This window comes from Diabrotica undecimpunctata, chromosome 6 (assembly GCF_040954645.1).
Source record: "Diabrotica undecimpunctata isolate CICGRU chromosome 6, icDiaUnde3, whole genome shotgun sequence".
In the NCBI taxonomy this organism is placed as follows: domain Eukaryota; kingdom Metazoa; phylum Arthropoda; class Insecta; order Coleoptera; family Chrysomelidae; genus Diabrotica; species Diabrotica undecimpunctata.
This window is the reverse complement of record NC_092808.1, coordinates 94,434,618-94,449,578: the sequence shown is the minus strand read 5'-3', so window position 1 is coordinate 94,449,578 and position 14,961 is coordinate 94,434,618.

The following is a 14,961-nucleotide window of genomic DNA, read 5'->3' as shown; positions in this document are numbered from 1 at the left end:
ACTCTTCTGAGAATGCCTGTAAAATTACTTTCACTTCACCTATCGAAGCTGAAAGATTCTCAGAAAACTATAGCACAGTTTACCCTAATTTAAATAATATATATGCAGACAAATTTAAATTCGATATTTCCAAAGTTCGTACCGAACACATGAATATCGAGGAACGGGAAAAAATATTAAAGCTAATCAAAGAATTTTCAGATATATTTCATGTAACAGGCAATATGCTATCCTTTACTAGTAAAGTAAAACATAATATTAAAACAGTTAACGATATACCTATTTACTCGAAGTCCTATAGATATCCTGAAATCTATAGAAAAGAGGTACAGAACCAGATTCAAAGTATGCTGGACCAAAATATTATTCGTCCCTCAGACTCACCATGGTCATCCCCAATTTGGGTAGTTCCAAAAAAGTTGGACAACTCCCAAGTACCTAAATATAGGATTGTAGTTGACTATAGGAAATTAAACGAAATTACTTTAGGAGATCGATATCCCCTACCTAATATTTCCGATCTACTTGACAAACTAGGTCGTTGTCAGTATTTCACAACTTTGGATCTTGCTTCGGGATTTCATCAAATAGAAATGGCCGAAGAAGATATACCTAAAACAGCTTTTAACACCGAAAACGGTCACTACGAATTCCTTAGAATGCCCTTTGGATTGCGTAACGCCCCGGCGACCTTCCAAAGAGTAATGGACAATATACTTCGAGGAATTCAAAATGAAAAGTGTCTTGTGTACTTGGACGATATTATAGTGTTTAGTACTAGTCTCCAAGAACACCTTACAAATCTAAAAGAAGTTTTTAAGCGATTAAGAGAGTCAAATTTTAAAATTCAGATTGATAAATCCGAATTTTTAAGAAAAGAGGTTGCATATCTGGGACACATCGTTACACCAGATGGCGTAAAACCCAATCCCGATAAAATTAAAGCTATAGTAAACTTTCCTATTCCAAAAAATACTAAACAACTAAAAGGTTTCTTAGGATTATTGGGATACTATAGAAAGTTTATAAAAGACTTTTCAAAATTAACTAAGCCGTTAACTTCTCGTCTCAAAAAAGATGCAATCATAAATGTAAACGATTCAGATTATTCTCAGTGCTTTGAAATGTGTAAAAATCTTCTTATTAATGACCCAATATTGCAGTACCCTGATTTTTCTAAACCATTTAACTTAACCACAGATGCAAGCAACTTTGCTTTAGGAGCTGTATTGAGCCAAGGAAAAATCGGATCTGATTTACCTATAGCGTTTGCTAGTCGAACTCTAAATAAAAGCGAAACCAACTACTCAACAATTGAGAAGGAACTTCTTGCAATTGTTTGGGCAGTAAAATACTTTCGTCCTTATCTTTTTGGTCGTAAGTTTACAATTGTAACTGACCACAAGCCATTACAATGGCTATTTTCCTTAAAGGACCCTAACTCAAAGTTAGTTAGATGGCGCCTTAAATTGGAGGAATATGATTACAATATCATATACAAAAAGGGTGCATTAAACACTAATAGTGATTTTCTATCCAGGATAGAATTAAACGTAAATGAAACAAATGATGCACAACTGAATACCGAAGAAGAAATTGATTACATAATAAATTTTGACGAAGAACTTCTTAATACTCCAAAAAATGATGTAGAAAACGAATCACTCATAGTTGAATGCGACGAAAGAAATGAAGACCCAGATGACGAGAATAACACAATACACACCAATCAAGAAAATCCAACTATCGGCATCCCTATCGCAGAATATGCCGTAAATGTAGGAAAAAACCAATTAATAATTTCCGAAGTAAACTTCGAACCAGCAACACCCAGTATTATTAAATTATTTAATAATAAGTTAAGGATTCTAGTGCAATTTTCGAAAAACAATTTCGAAAAAGATGTCATAAAATTCATCAAAGAATATATTGTTCCAAGAACAAAATATCATTTATATTTTGAAAATCCTATATACGAAAAGTTTAGCGTAGTTCTCCAAAAATTCTTTAAAAATTCCCAAATATCCTTCATTAACTGTTTAAAAAAACTTATCGATGTTTCCCTCGATGAAATAAAAGAAATAATTAAAAACTACCATGAAGGAAAACAAAACCATAGAGGATTGGATGAGACTGAGTCACGTATAAAAAATATATATTATTGGCCCAATCAAAGGGCTTCGATTCAAACCTATATAAATGAGTGCGAAATCTGTCAACTAACTAAATACGACAGAAAACCAATCAAACCATTTTATAATGTTACACCCACAGCAATCAAACCCTTCCAAATATTACATCTCGATACAATTACGTTAGAAAATACTAAATTTCTAACGTTAATCGATTCATTTTCCAAATATGGCCAACTCTACAAATTAAACTCCGCCCAAGGAATAGAAGTTGTAAACGCCCTAATAAAGTACTTCTCTCATCATAATACACCCGACCAAATAATCTCGGACAATGGTACCGAACTTAAAAATTCTCTTGTCCAAGAACTTCTTTCTATTCATAAAATCAAGATCCATTTTATATCTTCACAACACCCAGAATCTAATGGAATTGCCGAAAGATTTCATAGCACAATTATCGAACATATTAGATTATTTAATAACCGCGACGAATTTAAGGATGAACCAATAGAACAAAAAGTTAATTACGCCTTATTGGCTTATAATAGTAGTATACATTCAGTGACTAAATTAAAACCTTACGAAATAATAAATGGACATTTAGAAAATACTTCTATATTCGACTTAGATCTCGAAAAGCAACTTAATAATAATTATATAATAAACCATAAAGAAAAAATGAAGTTACTTTACTCAGAAATAAATAAAACTATACAAGAAAATAAAGAAAAAATAATTGGAAAAGCAAACTTAAATCGTGAAGAATTACCTGAAACAATTCCCCCCGAGATATTTGTACGTAACAAACAAATTAAAGGAAAAACAAAAAATAAATATCAAAAGGAAGAAATAAAAAATATCAATCGCGAAAGAAAAACAGCCAAAATCATTACTCGACATAAAAATACAACTGAAGACATACACCTATCTAATATTAAACGTCCTAAACGAAAACCTTATAATTTTATTGCAGGTGCATCGCAGTCGGACATGCAGCGATCAACATAAAGGATATTAGCAACAATATGGGCATTCTACCCATTAATCTTGGACCTGCCAAATTACAAAAAGCAAGTCATACTTTTATCCATTTTTATGATCTTAATCCATTATTAGACGAATACAATAATCTAAATATTCAGTACAGCCATCTTAAAACTAATATTTCGAACGATACCTTTTTTAGATCAGAAACCGAAAATTTTATTAATTTAATTCAGTATGTTAAGAATAGTATAAATGATAAGTTAGATAATTTTAATATTCATTCTACTAGTATAAGAAACAAAAGAGGGTTGATAAATGGTCTTGGATCGATAGCTAAAGCTATTACTGGTAACTTAGATTCACAGGACGGGGAACGTATAAATTCAATGTTAGAACATTTAAAGGAAAACCAAATTAATTTACAAAATCAACTTCAAATGCAATACTCCGTAAGCCACGAAATAATTAAAAATTTTAATCAAACTATAGTCGACATTCAAAATAACGAATTAAATCTTAAGTCTAAAATACTAGAAATCAAAGATATTATTAACTTTCAAGGAAATCTTGAAAATGTCGTCTATTTAAAAGATTTGTTCAATGAAATGCTAATTATTTTTAATTCAATACTAAATGTTTTAGAAAACATCGAAAACTCCCTCACATTCTGTAAACTTAAAACCTTACACCCAAGTATTATAAAATCCCGAGACTTACTATTAGAAATAAGAAAAATCTCTTCCCATTACCAATCCCAACTTCCTTTTGAAGTCAAATATGAAAATATATTAAATTTTGAATCCCTATTAGAAGTTAACTGTAAAATAGACAAAAATAAAATAACTTATTTTCTTTCTATACCCATTGATTTTGAATTAGAATTTGAACTTTTTTATTTACTACCTACTCCAACAGAACATGAATCAGAATTTTTAACAATAATACCAAACACAAAATTTTTGCTGAAATCTAAAAATATAATAAAACCTCTAAACGACATATGTACTAAAGGTAAAATATTCCAATGCCCTGGTCACCTTCAAAACAATAATAATTTTAAATGCGAAGAACAAATAATAACCAATGGAAATTCTTCTGAATGCCAATATATCAAAGTTGAAATTTCAAAAAATCATATAGAAATCATCCCAGAAGTAAACCAATTTTTAGCTATATTTCCTTCGCCAGAAAAATTAACTATAAATTGTCCACAAGGAACAGAGATTAAAACATTAACCGGAATATATCTTATAGAAAATTCGAATTGCAAAATAACATTTAGAAATCAAGAATTGGTCTTTTTAGAAAAAACATATGGACAACCACTTATAATAAACAAACCAAAAATTCAATTTAATCCCACAAAAATTGTACCAATGAAAATTAACCTTAAATCACTGGAACTTAAAGAAGTGCATACCAATGGACCATTTCCTATTCCGACGATATATACAAAATTCCACATTCCAAGCGTATGGACTATTCTACTGTATATTGGTATTATCCTATCTTTATTATATTTTATTTACAAAAGAAAACAACAGAGGAAAGCAACAAGAACATCAAAACAAAAAGAAAACAAAATTCAACTTCCTGAAGGAGCTTCATTTTAAGGGGAAAGGAGTTATAGTGAATAACCAGCAGTGTATGCAAATAGTTGTAGGACATTGCCCAAGCCGCGTCTACTGTTTCAACATATCTCCGGTTAGCTAGAATTACATTTTTTATCATTCTGTGTTGTTATGCATGTAAATATTAATTTTATAATTTAGTTTAGAATCTGTTCTCTGCAATGAAACTTGTCTTGTAAAAATTGTTTTAATAAATCTTTTTTAAAAAACGATATACCGAGTGTTCCAAGTTTAGTTATATATACATCTCCTTATATATGTATATATATATATATATATATATATATGTATATATATATGTATGTATATATATATATATATATATATATATATATATATATATATATATATATATATATGTATATATATATATATATGTATATATATATATATATATATATATATATATATATATATATAATAAAGGTACAGGTAATTATTTATTAAATCAAATTCTTGTGTGATATTTGTGTAATATACTACTTTTTGAATTTTTATTATTTTTGTGACTTATGCCTCTTTTCCAAACCAGGTAACACATTATTGTTACCGACGCTTATGCCCATTTATACTAACAGTGGGTAAATAAAAAAGAGGTTTTTTAAATTATATATTTGCCAATTTTGTATAGAATATGATTTAAACACTAACGTCCCAATCACAATGTGATCACAAACATAATCTAATCACAAAATGCATGGCATCTGAATCTAATAAATGCAAAATACTTAATAAATCCTTCCTTTTCTCTGCTACGCTTAAGAGTCCGTTGTAACATCTTTCAGGTTGTAATGTGACTTTCGATTTTCCCCTCTGGCCGGCGGCAAAATTAAATGCACTTAAATGGCTGTTATTGTTTTAGGGATGTTCACTGTACGCGACTACGCGTACGCCTATGGCTTCTTACGTGTCTTAGCGACGTCAGAGAACTACGAACACAGTACAGTGTGTTCGTTGTAGGTTGTAGTTCTCTGAACTTAACTTCAAAGGAGTGTCGTTTCTCTGTATTCGTAGATCTCTGCCTCTGTGTTCGTAGTTTTCTGATTTATATTCTCAGGGCATCTTTATTTTTAATATGTGGCGCCTGGAGCTACAGGCACAGTATATTGCTTAAAAAGAATCAGTAGGTTCACTCTCGCATTTTCACGGCTCCAATTTTGAATTAGGTCCGTGCCGGTCCGTGCGCAATATATTTGGCGAAAAATGATGCTGTTGCAAGATTTAAAATATTTCATTAGTTTCAAAGAATATTCCAAAATTATAATAAAATAATTATTATTATAGAAGTTCTTCACACTTACACACTTCTAAAGTTTGAAAAATCATATTGCCTAATTGACTTAATCTATTTAAATAATTAATCATAAGTATCTATCGTGTTTGTCAAAGTGAAATAGATTTGTACTAAGTAGTACTTGTAAAGAATTTCTACGTCCTTGGAGATCAGTATATCACTGTTCCAGAAGTATAAACACATAATTGTAAAATTTTGAAAAATGACTTTATTATGTTGGAGGGGTTAAAATTGCATTTTCTATATATTTTTAAATCATCATAACTGTATTTACGGAATCACCGGTCATGGCGAAATTCGTAAGTAAAATTACGACGACTTACAAATATGTTGAAAATGCAGTTTTGATCCCTCCGACACAATAGTCATTTTTCAAAATTTTACAGTTATGTCATTATACTTCCGGAACAGCGATATATGCTATCACTTTTCCATCGTTGTCTGGAAGTGGAATCTGATTTTATCTTTCAAAATTATGATTTGACTGTTACTGTTCCTGTCTGTGAGTATCTTAGCTGGGTGTAACATATATTCTATTATTTTATATTCTGCAAGCATTTGAGTATTACCTTATCTTCAGAAACTATTTAACAGGCCTCCCAAAACCCAGCTTTGGTTTGATTTGTCATGCTTTAGTCTCAAAAAAACTTAAGCTATGTAAAAAACATAATTTTCTTGAACCTTTTAAAAAAGAATATTAAATAGCTGAGGAGATATATCGCATGTCACGATTCGATCAATTAATTTTGTACTCAGCCTAGAGCCTTTTTTAAGTCAATAAATCAAAATTTGTCTTAAGGAAAATCTATTTTTATCCATAGTGCCCTATCATATCTTGTATGTCGCTATACGTTCATTAATATTGAAAACACTGTTTATTTTCCCTATCTACCCTTTCAGTAGTCGCCTTGTTTATTTTTTCTATCTGAATATATTCGTTATATCCTCCCCTTTCATTTGCTATGTTGCATGTTAGGATTCAATCAGTTGTTTACTTTGTACTCAACCTGAGGCATTTTTTAAGTCAAAAAATCAAAATTTGTGTTATGGTAAATCTATTTTTATCCATAGTGCCCTATCCTATCTCGTATGTCGCTATACGTTAATTAATATTGAAAATACTGTGTAGTGCCCTTTCATTTAACGCATTTTTTCTGTCTCAACAGCATTTTTACAGCTTTTACTTAATTATATTTAGTTTTAGTAGATGTTGGTAGTTCAGATTTCTTTCCTAGGTGGCGTAGTTACCTTACTGGACAAACAGTGTGACATCCTAGCTTTTTATATCGATAGATTCTTTCAATTGTAAATGTATGTAAAAATTTGAGTTTAACTAACTACGTTTTGAACGTAGTGATCCTACAGTGGGATATTTAGGATAAGTATATGACATTTTTTCATTTCATTATTTTGTTATTAATAAGTTGTGATTGTGGAAATATATATATATATATATATATATATATATATATATATATATATATATATATATATATATATATATATATATATATATATTCTATTCTAACTTGTATTCATAGTTCGCTACTTGTGTTTTTTATAATCTTGTTTTTATTATAACTGCTATCGTAAAATTTAAATCCTCAAAATATAATTTATAATTCGAATGTATTATTATTTTTTCATCTATAGAAATTAGTTTCCTCATTAGCTCTTCGTTTTATGAGATTTCTCACCAGTAACAGTGAATACAGCGTGATTGTCTAATGAATACAAAAAAGTAAATATTCGATTAATCCAAACTGATGGATTCAACATAATACATTTTAAAGGACAATCAGTAATCATTATTTGGGAAACTATCGATAATTGTCGAAAACGTTAAATTAAGGAAAGTATTCATTATTCCGAAAATCTCATTAAATTTTAGGTCGCCACAAGTTACACTTTTCCTATTTATTTTCGAGCAGTGTATTAAAAATTATATTGAACAGTGTAACAAAAACTGGAATTTATCTGCGTGTGGAACTCATGCGCGTGAAAAAAATGGAACATGAAGAACAAAGGACTGGCGGCAGAGTGAACCTACTGATTCTTTTTAAGCAATATACTGTGCTACAGGGAACAACTATAGCCAACCAGAAATACGAGAACGAGAACTATGAACTATATAATATTATGTTTGCGTTCGCCTAACAGAAAAGTATAATATAAACACTATAACATATAGCAATTTATTTAGTTTAATAAATTATATAATTTGTATACTCAATATTTGTTTTATGCTTTATTAACATATGGGGTGAAATATTTCTACCCCTTACAAGAGAAACTGTAGTGTAAGAAATTAAGATTGACCCAGCCGAAGTAATCAACTGGATCAAATCTCATAATCTAATTTTCGTTATGGGTAGTTAAGTTGAAAATTAAAGATATCCATATTTACCGTAATTATCGCCATCCTTCCGCAATTCTCTACACGAGTTTTATTTATTGAAATGTCGTATACTACTTTGTAGTTGTCGCAATATTTTGTCGATAGGTGGCGCTAACGTTTAGTATATAATGTTTTGACGAAAAACTGTCACGTATTAATTTTTTTATTATATTGATTTCCTGCCCAAAAATCTATGATTTTTTTTTTATTTTCAAAATTAATATATTCAACCAAAAATTTCAATTTTCTCAAAACTTTTCATTAAAGTTTTTATACTATTTTCGAAATTATTTCATTAAACAATTGTCCTGTTCAAAAAAGTATTCAACGAAACTTTTTATTAAATTTTGAAATTTTCTATTTCGCCGAAACTTTTCATCCATAATTTTTTAATAACAACTAAAAGCATTCCTGACTTATTTAACTGTGACTTGAAATATTTAACAGTGACTTTACTTAGCAACTCTGTTGCAAGGGGGTGGTATGGTATTCCATAGATAAATTACACCTAGATTGGTAACAGGGATAGCCAAGGTCAAATCATGTGCGGATTAGGCGCCCATTCGCTTGGTGGCACTGCTAGTCTCGTTCCTGCGCGGAGTGAGTGTGCTGTGATCAAGTCAAAGTTGAGTTTAGACAAATACGGCGCCATATTTGTATTTGTTTTATTTTTTATAGTTTATTTTATAATTTAAAATTTTTTGTATAAATAGTGCAAAATCGTACAATTTTCGACGATTTTTTATTATGGAATCGAACACATTACATGGAATAACAATGTAGAGACGAAGAACTGAACAAAAAAGATGTGTTCCAGATTGCATGGATACTACCAAAGAATATAGACGCTTAAGCGTCTATATTCTTTGATACTACTTTTTTAAGTCCAGGACATTATATGAATATGTTTGATAAATGGGTGAATGCTGTTAAGAGCCCTAATTAGAGAATGCTGCAAAAGAAACTATTTATAACAATTTTCGTGTATGCGCTAGTCATTTTAAAGAGGAAGATATAGTCAATGTTGGAAATAGCGGTATTACGAGAACAGCCGTTCTGAGTTTGTTTTTACCAGGACCAGGTAAGAACTATTATACCACTGACCTATATTCTTATTCACATTATATCTGACCTTTTACTATAAAATTAGTTTATAAATTTAACCTAAAATTATATATTATAAAACCAGTCTTACTTAGCTTAGTATTTGAATTATTTGTAGGTGGTGGTTCAACAACTATCTTAAAAAGCATCACCTTAGAGAGGGTTCGGCATAAATTTCTACAGGTGTGCGCCTTTCAAATTTGGATTAGATTAGCAGACCATGACTACACTATCATGGAGAGGTCTATGAGCTTGCCTGCTTTAAGTATGAGATGAGGAGGGATCTGTCATCTGTCCCTCTCTTGTGAGTGAGATTGGTCTTAGAGTACCATATTACCATGGTTTGCCTCATCTATGTACTTTTAATGTTCCATTTTGTAGAACAACCTATGGTGCTAATAGCCCACTGAATAGATACTTATCTTTGTTAAACAACCTAAATGTAAATGTATTTAATATGTCCCTCAATAAATATATAAATATTAGTAGAAGAGTTACTGGTACCATAGAGTTTGGAAACTTAACTGTGTAAAATACTTCATGTTTTTATTGTAACTAGGTAATACTTTACATATTTTTTTATTTTTGTTATGTTATTTTTCCATCTTTATTGTTTGTGCTGGATTTTAGAATCATAGAACTAACTAAAGATTTTATTCATTATTCTGTAATTTTTTTAACCACTTTGGCATTTTAATGTAATGGAAAATAAATATAGTCCCAACATAACAAGAAAACCCAAAAAGTATACGAAAAATATTTATTATCGTATAGGATAAGGATTTTTCTTGTTATTTTAGGATTATATCGATTTTCCTTTACTTTAAAATGAGTTCACAATCCTAGGTAATATTACTAAACTTTTGAATTTAGCGCCATGTATATATAGTTACGCGCCCGATCACTAGGTGATGCGCCAATCATTGTTTTATTCCTTAACACGGAAGTTTCAATGCTAGGTGGTAGTGTGCTATGTGGTATTCTTCCGAAGTGTTTCTTTATACTCGGGTGTTGCAGATTTGTTTTCTTTCTATTTATTTATTTTTTAAATTTAAAAATTGTAAAAAATTCTTTGGTGCAATATACAGTGGTATAGGTATATGCTAAAAAGCAATTCTAGCGTACTAACGAGATCAGGAATTATTTTTGATCGAAACACCACTTAAGTGTTGTATACGATAGAAAGGTCTTTATTAACATCAAAAATGGGTGCCATATTAGAATTATTTGAAATGGATGCTGGTGTAATAATTATAGAAGGTATTTCAAACAAATTTGTGGACTTAAAAATATGTTTATTATCAACTAAATGTAAATCTGGTTTAATATTTTCACTAGATTCTATATTAGATTCAAAAATTGTTGAAAGAGAATCGCTTATTCTAAAGGATGATACTTGTGAATTGATATTAGAATTAGAAATAAGATGAAATTTGCTTACAGTAATAGGATGATGCTTGGATGCATTCCTTTTAGGTACAAGTTTCTTCTTCTTTAAGTTTCTTTTCAGCTTTCTTCATAAATATGTTTCTGTGCCAATTTGCCTGGAATCCGTGGGTTAAATAGCTGTAGTTTTCCCTGGATTTGGGTTCGGTAGCGGGTAAACATTTGAGAACGACGAGGATCTTCTGGAGACTCTCCCACTAATCTACTGAATGCGCCACTTAAGGGTTGTCACTCCCGAAGGTACTTTTTAAAAAGGCCCTTCTAAAGGTACAACTGACAGAGTAACAGCACTTTATTTAATATAATTACAACTGGTTTTAGAATAAAAATTTACAGTATTTATATGAAATTAATTGATGACGACCTGTCTGCAATATGTGTCGAAACTGCTGATCGGCTGGGCTATTGTCACATCTATTGCACATCCCCTGGGGAAGTTTTGTGAGGGATGAACAAAACTCTGTGAACTATTTCTGAGGACTCTTGGCTTTGGTCAGGGATGTCTTCTGCTGTGGTTGGATTCTGCTCATCTTTTTCTTTTTTCAGTTTGCGTAGCTTAAGAAAACCAAACATTAAAAGGATTGCTACCAGGATATATATCGGTGGTGTCCATATGTAGCTGTGGTCCATTTGTGTTGGAAGGATGGATTGGAACCTTTCTTCTTCCTGTGATAACTTGTGTAGTTCGTCTAAAAAGGAATTCTGTCCAATTTTAGGGGTTTGACTATTGGGTGGTTCTTCAGAATAGTGGTGGTCTTGACTTTTGGTAATGTTAGTGGTTCTTCTTTAATTGTTGTTTTGGAATTCATGTAAACTTCATTATTGGTTCGTAGTTCACATCCTGGCGGTAACTCAATTAGATAGGTCCCTTCGAGTACTTCTATTTCAGTAGTGGTGCAATGGGTAGATACTTTCGTAGCCTTTGGAAAAACGGCAATGTAGTGTGCATCGGATACTTTTTGAATGATCGTTGTAGTGACAGTGACGGGAACACTTTGGCATTGGGCAGCATCATTGATTAACTGGAGAATTTGGACGATGCAGTCATTAGTCTGGTCATTCTCTTGTGGAAATTTCTTAGGACAGATGAATGATTTGGATTCGCTTCTTTTGCATGGTACATCCATATATTGAAAAAGGTCTGAGTTGTGGACTAGGTATGGACCAGGTGGAATGATTATTGTGTGATTATTAGTTGGAAGGGAGTATAAATGGAAGTATGTGAACGACTTGGAATGAAGAATAGGAAAATGTAAAATGAAAACAAGGGTGTGATTCGTGTAGTAACCATCAATGTCTATGATTTCATAGTATTTGGTTAAGTCTTCTTCCTGAATATAGTGAATCTGTGATGCAGGGGGTGAATATAGGGAATATGTGTCGAAACTGCTGATCGGCTGGGCTATTGAACTGCAATACTGCTGACAATCGGGGTTAATGTATCGTAATTCACCTTAGAATTTTTTGGACATTCTCTCTCAGTAATTTACTTTTAATTAATTTTATTTATAGTTTATAAGAAGAGAGTTTTAATTATATTATTTGTAGATTTGTACATATTTAAATTAAAAAATTGAATCACAATATTTTTTAAAAAGGATTCAGGTATTAAAAGTTAAAATAATATTTTATTTTCTTCAAAAAAAAATATGGTGCATTAGTAGGATTTAATCTCTAATTTTATAAAATGTAATTTAGAAAACGAATGTTGCCCCACTGGATCAGTAATATCTCTGACATGAACGCTCCCTAGTGGTGCAATAATGAACTTCGCGAGGAACCGCAAAGTGGGCGACGCCTGGTGGTAGATTTCAAAAGCATCCACTTCGGGAAAAGCTTGAAATTGTCATTAATTTGTATATAATATTAGTAACTGGTTTATATTGTAATTAACAATGACTTCGACTCGACTTCAAAAAACTATTGCAGTGTTTCTCAATGCTCATCTTATTATAATTCCCAAAAAAAAGTCTATACGTAAGTTTCCGCTGGACGAGAATATGAGAAAAGTTTGGCAATGCATTTTGCGAATTGGCAGACATACATAAGTATAACCAAATACATGACTGTGTGCAGTCTACATTTTACTGAGAACGATTACTTTCCAAGTAAGTGTTGATTAAAATATTATTTATATTTTAATATATTTATATTTAATTAACTTTATAGTAACACCTAAAACTAAATTTAGAAGACTGAAGAAAAATGCTGTTCCATCAGCTAAATTGCCCCAAAGGTCTCATGAAGTTATTACAAAATATAACGTGATCAGCTCCAAAAACTGTCTCACCCTCAACTAAAGATCTCTGCCAACCTTGCAACTACAAAAATAATTGAGATAATGTAAATTTTACTTTCCGTGTTTCAGATATACTGTAAAAAAAACAAACATTTAATTTCATTTTTATTCAGGTTTGGGAGTCAATTACCGTATGTTTAAACTCGAATCACAAACAAATAAACTTTGAAGAACGTACTCAAACTTTTACTTTGGCAAAACACACGTATAAATGATTTATATTAAACGTTTTATAGCTTCGAGATCAGATAACAAAATGATTTGTTTTCCCGAAGTGATCGTCCACCTTTGAATTCTTGAGCGCCCCCTGCCGGAATTGACTATCGCGAACTTCGACCGAGACTAAAAAATGACAGTGAAAGACCCTTCTATATGCGTCATTCTTTGATGCTGGTATTGAACGGAACGAAAAAGCGGTCCATTTTCCAGGGGAGGGACAAAAGGAACATTCATAGGCCCAGAACATTTCATTAGCATAGCAAATATTTAAACCAAAATAAGGATATCAAACATTGAAAAGCTTTTATACATAAACCTTCCAAGAAAAGATCCAAAGATCTACTGTATATGAATAGGAACAATCTAGAATAATCGTAGGTCTCCTAACAGTACACTGTCAGCTCAAAGGGTACGTGAATAAAATCAGAGAGACTGAATGTCGTACGGTCGTAGCGTCCTCCTGGTTTTCAGGTGTTTCTTGACGATCTACTACCGCCACTCTTGTATTAGAATTCTGATGCATAGTGTATACCTCAAATTCCACAGAGATGTCGGCCTTCTCACTTCGTGTAGCCGCGTTCCCTCTCCTCGAGAGAGGTACAAGAATGCCGGCAATGTCGACTCTACCTGTTGCCGGTTGCTTCGTATTGCTATCTTTCGTTAACAGTACTTCTTATAGTTACTATTTGCGTAATGTTCTGGAGACGATGTGTTATTGCAACTCAACCTGAACGGAAAAGCAATTACAAGTCCCCGTCGCGACTTTCATTCGCTCTTTTCCGTGACAGGTCCAAATAACGCTGTGGTCAATTCGACACAATTTGAAATAGTTCTAAGACCAATGTCTTTCTATCTCAGAAAGTCGTGTTCTACTGCAGGAAGCGTTTTTGTAGTCGACACGCCCGGTCTTGCACACTTGATGATTTAACTTCTAAGTTGGATAACTATTCTTGGATAATTATTCTTGAATTTCGACGTCTTCGACGATAGCAGGATATTGGTTAAATAATAAAACTCAAAGGTAGCGTAGTAGCACACCGAGCCAACAAGGTCTAACGGGGCTAGTAATGAAAAACGACTGGAATCCGATCGGAAAATGTGCTGCTCTTTTATACACATCGTGTTTGAGCATTTGCAGCACATTTCCGCCGAGAGGCCAATGACGACGCAGTTAATAACATGCGCTGTGGTTGGCTGGCCAAAGTAACAATATTTGTCATGATTGGTTACCTTGGCGACAAGAAAGTGGGGATTGCAGATATTGTCGGGCTGAAGACGAGACGGTAGAACACTTTCTGTGTAACTGATCAGTGTTGGATAAGGCTCAATACATTTGAGCATTATGAACCCGAGCATTACGATTTCTTAGAAGTGTCACCAAAGGCCGTAATAGTCTTTGTTAAAAGGCTGGAATAAATGTACAACTTAATCCTACTGATAAACCACAA